This window comes from Ranitomeya imitator, chromosome 4, assembly GCF_032444005.1.
Source record: "Ranitomeya imitator isolate aRanImi1 chromosome 4, aRanImi1.pri, whole genome shotgun sequence".
Taxonomy (NCBI): Eukaryota; Metazoa; Chordata; class Amphibia; order Anura; family Dendrobatidae; genus Ranitomeya; species Ranitomeya imitator.
In genome coordinates, this window is record NC_091285.1 from 530,844,022 (window position 1) to 530,851,595 (window position 7,574).

At 47.5% G+C, this 7,574-nt stretch overlaps 1 long non-coding RNA gene across 1 annotated transcript in view; it reads right to left on the minus strand.

Annotated features, from left to right (window-relative positions):
- Positions 1-6,154, minus strand: part of LOC138674242 (uncharacterized) — a 41,075-nt gene extending 34,921 nt beyond the window's left edge. Inside the window, exons 1-2 of the long non-coding RNA XR_011320545.1 lie at positions 6,079-6,154; positions 4,319-4,474 (exon numbers count right to left, since the gene is read on the minus strand). This is a non-coding gene — a long non-coding RNA (uncharacterized lncRNA). The remainder of the gene's footprint in view (positions 1-4,318; positions 4,475-6,078) is intronic.
- Positions 6,155-7,574: the final 1,420 nt, after the last annotated feature.

The window sequence follows — 7,574 nt, forward strand, 5'->3', positions numbered from 1 at the left end:
ATAGGGGCTAGTAGCAGTGGTATATAGGGGCTAGTAGCAGTGGTATATAGGGGCAGGTAGCAGTGGTATATAGGGGCTAGTAGCAGTGGTATATAGTGGCAGGTAGCAGTGGTATATAGGGGCTAGTAGCAGTGGTATATATGGGCAGGTAGCAGTGGTATATATGGGCAGGTAGCAGTGGTATATAGGAGCAGGTAGCAGTGGTATATAGGGGCTAGTAGCAGTGGTATTTAGGGGCAGGTAGCAGTGGTATATAGGGGCTAGTAGCAGTGGTATTTAGGGGCAGGTAGCAGTGGTATATAGGGGCTAGTAGCAGTGGTATTTAGGGGCAGGTAGCAGTGGTATATAGGGGCTAGTAGCAGTGGTATTTAGGGGCTAGTAGCAGTGGTATATAGGGGCTAGTAGCAGTGGTATATAGTGGCTGGTAGTGGTATATAGGGGACAGGTAGCAGTGGTATATAGGCGCAGGTAGCAGTGGTATATAGGAGCAGGTAGCAGTGGTATATAGGGACAGGTAGCAGTGGTATATAGGGGCTAGTAGCAGTGGTATATAGGGGCTAGTAGCAGTGGTATATAGGGGCAGGTAGCAGTGGTAGGTGGTATATAGGGGCTAGTAGCAGTGGTATATAGGGGCTAGTAGCAGTGGTATATAGGGGCTAGTAGCAGTGGTATATAGGGGCAGGTAGCAGTGGTATATAGGGGCTAGTAGCAGTGGTATATAGTGGCAGGTAGCAGTGGTATATAGGGGCTAGTAGCAGTGGTATATATGGGCAGGTAGCAGTGGTATATATGGGCAGGTAGCAGTGGTATATAGGAGCAGGTAGCAGTGGTATATAGGGGCTAGTAGCAGTGGTATTTAGGGGCAGGTAGCAGTGGTATATAGGGGCTAGTAGCAGTGGTATTTAGGGGCAGGTAGCAGTGGTATTTAGGGGCAGGTAGCAGTGGTATTTAGGGGCAGGTAGCAGTGGTATATAGGGGCTAGTAGCAGTGGTATTTAGGGGCTAGTAGCAGTGGTATATAGGGGCTAGTAGCAGTGGTATATAGTGGCTGGTAGCAGTGGTATATAGGGGACAGGTAGCAGTGGTATATAGGCGCAGGTAGCAGTGGTATATAGGAGCAGGTAGCAGTGGTATATAGGGACAGGTAGCAGTGGTATATAGGGGCTAGTAGCAGTGGTATATAGGGGCTAGTAGCAGTGGTATATAGGGGCAGGTAGCAGTGGTAGGTGGTATATAGGGGCTAGTAGCAGTGGTATATAGGAGCTGGTAGCAGTGGTATATAGGGGCAGGTAGCAGTGGTATATAGGGGCTAGTAGCAGTGGTATATAGTGGCAGGTAGCAGTGGTATATAGGGGCTAGTAGCAGTGGTATATATGGGCAGGTAGCAGTGGTATATATGGGCAGGTAGCAGTGGTATATAGGAGCAGGTAGCAGTGGTATATAGGGGCTAGTAGCAGTGGTATTTAGGGGCAGGTAGCAGTGGTATATAGGGGCTAGTAGCAGTGGTATTTAGGGGCAGGTAGCAGTGGTATATAGGGGCTAGTAGCAGTGGTATTTAGGGGCAGGTAGCAGTGGTATATAGGGGCTAGTAGCAGTGGTATTTAGGGGCTAGTAGCAGTGGTATATAGGGGCTAGTAGCAGTGGTATATAGTGGCTGGTAGCAGTGGTATATAGGGGACAGGTAGCAGTGGTATATAGGCGCAGGTAGCAGTGGTATATAGGAGCAGGTAGCAGTGGTATATAGGGACAGGTAGCAGTGGTATATAGGGGCTAGTAGCAGTGGTATATAGGGGCTAGTAGCAGTGGTATATAGGGGCAGGTAGCAGTGGTAGGTGGTATATAGGGGCTAGTAGCAGTGGTATATAGGGGCTAGTAGCAGTGGTATATAGGGGCTAGTAGCAGTGGTATATAGGGGCAGGTAGCAGTGGTATATAGGGGCTAGTAGCAGTGGTATATAGTGGCAGGTAGCAGTGGTATATAGGGGCTAGTAGCAGTGGTATATATGGGCAGGTAGCAGTGGTATATATGGGCAGGTAGCAGTGGTATATAGGAGCAGGTAGCAGTGGTATATAGGGGCTAGTAGCAGTGGTATTTAGGGGCAGGTAGCAGTGGTATATAGGGGCTAGTAGCAGTGGTATTTAGGGGCAGGTAGCAGTGGTATATAGGGGCTAGTAGCAGTGGTATTTAGGGGCAGGTAGCAGTGGTATATAGGGGCTAGTAGCAGTGGTATTTAGGGGCTAGTAGCAGTGGTATATAGGGGCTAGTAGCAGTGGTATATAGTGGCTGGTAGCAGTGGTATATAGGGGACAGGTAGCAGTGGTATATAGGCGCAGGTAGCAGTGGTATATAGGAGCAGGTAGCAGTGGTATATAGGGACAGGTAGCAGTGGTATATAGGGGCTAGTAGCAGTGGTATATAGGGGCTAGTAGCAGTGGTATATAGGGGCAGGTAGCAGTGGTAGGTGGTATATAGGGGCTAGTAGCAGTGGTATATAGGAGCTGGTAGCAGTGGTATATAGGGGCAGGTAGCAGTGGTAGGTGGTATATAGGGGCTAGTAGCAGTGGTATATAGGAGCTAGTAGCAGTGGTATATAGGGGCTAGTAGCAGTGGTATATAGGAGCTAGTAGCAGTGGTATATAGGGACAGGTAGCAGTGGTAGATGCATAAGAAAATAAAAACTCTGTACTTACCTTCAGTCCTCTCCCAGGAAGTGCTGAATCATGGTCAGGGCAGAGCAGTGTGACGATCTCCCTGCTCTGCTCTGAACGGCAGTGAGCAGTGATTGCAGCCTGTGCTGTAATACTAAGTACAGGCTGCAATCACAGCTCCTGGCTGCAGATACTCACCCCGAACCTCGCTTCCAGCAGCAGCTTCTCCCTGGCAGCTCCTGCTATGATCGCACACACTGAGCTGTGTGTGCGATGACAGAGGAAAATAAAAAACAAAATGGCCGCGATCTCCTCTCACAGCTGTGACGTAGCAGCCCAGTGGGCGTGCCCAAGTCACAGCTGAGAGGCAGGAGGAGCGGTCGGAGCCCGACTGTTGGCTCCTATGCCCATGGCTGCCGTAAGTGAGGTGTGCAAGTGTCGTGTCCAGACACTTACACCCACACTAATGAAAATGGCGGCCTCCAGTGGCAAAAGTAAAAATGAATAAATAAAAAAGTATTAAAGTACTACATTTACTTTTGTATTAAAAATAATTGATTATATAATCAATAATTATTAATACAAAAACTAAAATCACGGCACCCTCCCTTTAAAGGGAAGGTGCCATAAAAAATTTTTTTTTTTCAGAAATTGTAAAAATGTAAAGAATTAATGATTACATTTTCTTAAAAAATATTATCATTTGTTTATAATTTAGTAAAATATGAAAAATAATTTGAAAAGTTTTGGAATTTCCACTTTTCAACACTAGGGGGAGCAGCTGCTGAAATTTCAGAAAAACCTAGTGTACAAATAGCTCACATTACTGCACTGCAGTAATTATGGGCGGAGTCTGCAGACCTGTGTGATGTCTCCTCCCCTTCTGGGTGTTTGCTAAGGGAGTAGAGAGGATGAGATTCAGGGACCCAGTGAGCAGCCATTTTGTTGGTGACTGCAGAGTATGGCTGCCGTCACACTATCAGTATTTGGTCAGTATTTTACCTCAGTATTTGTAAGCCAAAACCAGGAGTGGAACAATTAGAGGAAAAGTATAATAGAAACATATGCACCACTTCTGCATTTATCACCCACTCCTGGATTTGGCTTACAAATACTGAGGTAAAATACTGACCAAATACTGAGTGTGGACGGCAAACCTTAGGCTACTTTCACACTAGCGATTTTGGCTGTACGGTGCAATGCGTCATTCAGGAGAAAAAACGCATCCTGCAAAGTTGTCTGCAGGATGCGTTTTTCCCCATAGACTAACATTACCGACGCATGTAACGTTTGTGCGTCGAGTCCACCATTTTCGACCGCGCATGCATGGCCGAAACTCCGCCCCCTCATGCCCAGACCTTACAATGGGGCAACGGAAGCGTCGCAAGACTGCTTCCGCTGCCCACGTCGGGCATTTCTTTCACAGCATGCGTCAGTACGACGCACTGTGAAAGGCCCGTACCGACGCTAGTGTGAAAGCAGCCTTATACTGACAAGTAGACGGTCACCAAGGATGGCAGGCAGCAAGGATTCTGGGAGATATGTGGTGGAGGGAGCAGGGTGACAGCAGCACAGAGTATTTCAGGAGAGCAGTGTGCTGGTCTATAGGGGCCCCCTGTTTGGTGCGCGGAGCAGCCAGGGATTGTACATAGAGCGCTGTCTTATACACACCTGGATGGACCGTCTGCTCCACAGAAATCCAGGAAACATTTCTGAGGATTGATGGCCTGTTCTGATCCAGACTTTGCATGCAGACCCCATTCCCCTCCTCAGATCCTGTCCTGGCGATGTGTGAAAGCGAGGCGACAGGCGCAGTCCGGGGTGATGCTGGGAAGGAAATGTAGCCATATAGTAACAATAAAAATGAGACCCCTCTCTTCAGCTGCCTCACCAGCCTTCCCCTGACTACACCTAACTGGAGGTCATGCTGTCCCCTCTATTACCCCAGACCCGCGTGCAGGTGCTCAGCCAGAACCACCCTAGAATGGGTCCGCTTTCTGAATATAATACTGACATAAAGATCACACATAATACCGCCATGTAGATCACACATAAAACCACCATATAATTCTCACATAATACTGCCACATAGATAGATCACACATAATCCCACAATACAGTTCTCATATAATCCCGTCATATAGTTCTTATATTATTGCACCATACTGATCAAACATAATACAACCATACATATTACATATAATACTGTCATATAGATCACACATAATGCCATCATACAGGTCACACATAATAATTAGCGGCATCAAGTGTGGTCTATATGGCAGCATTATGTAAAAAATATACATTATATGGTGGCATCATGTTTGATCTATATGGCAGCAGTATGCAAAAAATATATATATGGCAACATTACGTTCCGTCCATATTACAGTATTATGTAATAGATATATCTGGCGGCATTATGTATGACCTATATGGCAGTATTATGTAATAAATATATATGGCGGTATATTTATTATGTAAAGGCAGGAAAGTTGAGAGCTATGCCCTTCTGTGACCCCCACTATTATTATTATTTTTTTTTTTGGGGGGGGGGGCAATTAGACCTTATGCTATGTCGCCCTATGATTTGTATGTACGCCCCTGGTGACGATCCTCACAGCTTGTCCTGAAAGACAGCAGGCTTGGGGTGTCGGTGAGATTGAGGTGGGTTTCAGGGAGCAGGAGATGGGTGTCAGGGGGCATGGGGTGGGTCAGTGAGCTTAGGGTGGGTGTCAGGGCCCAGTCTCAGTCTTTCCTCTTCTGCTCCCTGGATCACTAGTCTCAGACCACCTGCCCTCTGCTCTGCACTGTATAGTAGGACGATCAGGCAGGAGACCTGAGGAGCTGCAGGACTACAACACTTAGGAGCTCAGTCCTGGCATGCTGGGACTTGTAGTGACACAGCAGCTAGAGCTTGCTGAGTGTCATCACCCCCTGGGTCTTCTTCCTTGTGCCAACCATAGCCCAAATGTTAGAACACTATTACTGTGCCAACCATAGCCCACCTCTTTACACTGTGCAGACCTCTCACCTGATCCATAGGTGAAGCCCCCAGGCTGCTGCCTGCCTGCACACTGATCCCCCTGCACCATGCACAGCTGCAGGGAAGGGTTAACCATTACAGGCCAGCCTGGGTGCCGCCCCTTGTAACCAGGAGGGATCCCCTGCTGCAGAGAATCATGGGGCTTCAGACTCCAGGCTGCAATCTACAGGGACAGTCACTGTGTGGGGTGATGAAGTGTTGCCACAGATCAGTGCTGCACACATAACGCTCCATGTACAGGGAGACACACTGCTGCTGCTGGGGGATTTCCTGCCCCTGGACTGAGGGAGGAAGCTTTCAGCAACACAGGGCAGGTCGGCAGTGATCGCAGCCTGTACTGTAATAAGTACAGGCTGTGATCACTGCTAATGCTGCAGATACTTACCCCAAACCCTCGCTCCCAGCAGCTTCTCCTCAACATCTTCTGTCCTCGCAGCCCACAGCAAACAAAATGGCCGCGATCTCCTCTCACAGCTGTGACGTAGCAGCCCAGTGGGCGTGCCCAGGTCACAGCTGAGAGGCAGGAGAAGCGGCCTCAATGTAAGAGATGCGGTCGGGGTCCGACTGTTGGCTCCTATGTCCATGTGTGCCATAAGTGAGGAGTGCAAGTGTCGTTCCCAGACACACACACCCCCACTAGTCAAAATGGCAGCCCCCAGTGGCACACACAAATGTCAATAAATAAAAAACTATTAAAGTAGTTAATTTAATTTTGTATTAAAAATAATTGATTGTATAATCAATAATTATTAATACAAAAATTAAAATCACGGCACCTTCCCTTTAACCCCTCTGTGACCTTAGACGTACTATCCCGTCGAGGTGCCCTGGGCTTATCTGACCCTGGACGGGATAGTACGTCATAGCCGATCGGCCGCGCTCACGGGGGGAGCGCGGCCGATCGCGGCCGGGTGTCAGCTGCTTATCGCAGCTGACATCCGGCACTATGTGCCAGGAGCGGTCACGGACCGCCCCCGGCACATTAACCCCTGGCACACCGCGATCAAAGATGATCGCGATGTGCCGGCGGTGCAGGGAAGCACCGCGCAGGGAGGGGGCTCCCTGCGGGCTTCCCTGAGCCCCCCGCAGCAACGCGATGTGATCGCGTTGCTGCGAGGGTCTCCTCACCTCCCTCCCTGCTCGAGCCCCGGATCCAAGATGGCCGCGGATCCGGGTCCTGCAGGGAGGGAGGTGGCTTCACAGAGCCTGCTCAGAGCAGGCACTGTAAAGCAGCCTGCACTCCTATCAGATCAGTGATCTGACAGAGTGCTGTGCAAACTGTCAGATCACTGATCTGTGATGTCCCCCCCTGGGACAAAGTAAAAAAGTTAAAAAAAAAATTTCCAAATGTGTAAAAAAAATAAAAAAAAATATTCCAAAATAATGAAAAAAAAAAAAAAAATATTATTCCCATAAATACATTTCTTCATCTAAATAAAAAAAAAAAACCAATAAAAGTACACATATTTAGTATCGCCGCGTCCGTAACGACCCGACCTATAAAACTGTCCCACTAGTTAACCCCTTCAGTAAACACCGTAAAAAAAAAAAAAAAAAACGAGGCAAAAAACAACGCTTTATTATCATACCGCCGAACAAAAAGTGGAATAACACGCGATCAAAAGGACAGATATAAATAACCATGGTACCGCTGAAAGCGTCATATTGTCCCGCAAAAAAAGAGCCGCCATACAGCATCATCAGCAAAAAAATAAAAAAGTTATAGTCCTGAGAATAAAGCGATGCAAAAATAATTATTTTTTCTGTAAAATAGTTTTTATCGTATAAAAGCACCAAACCATAAAAAAATGATATAAATGAGGTATCGCTGTAATCGTACTGACCCGAAGAATAAAACTGATTTATCAATTTTACCAAACG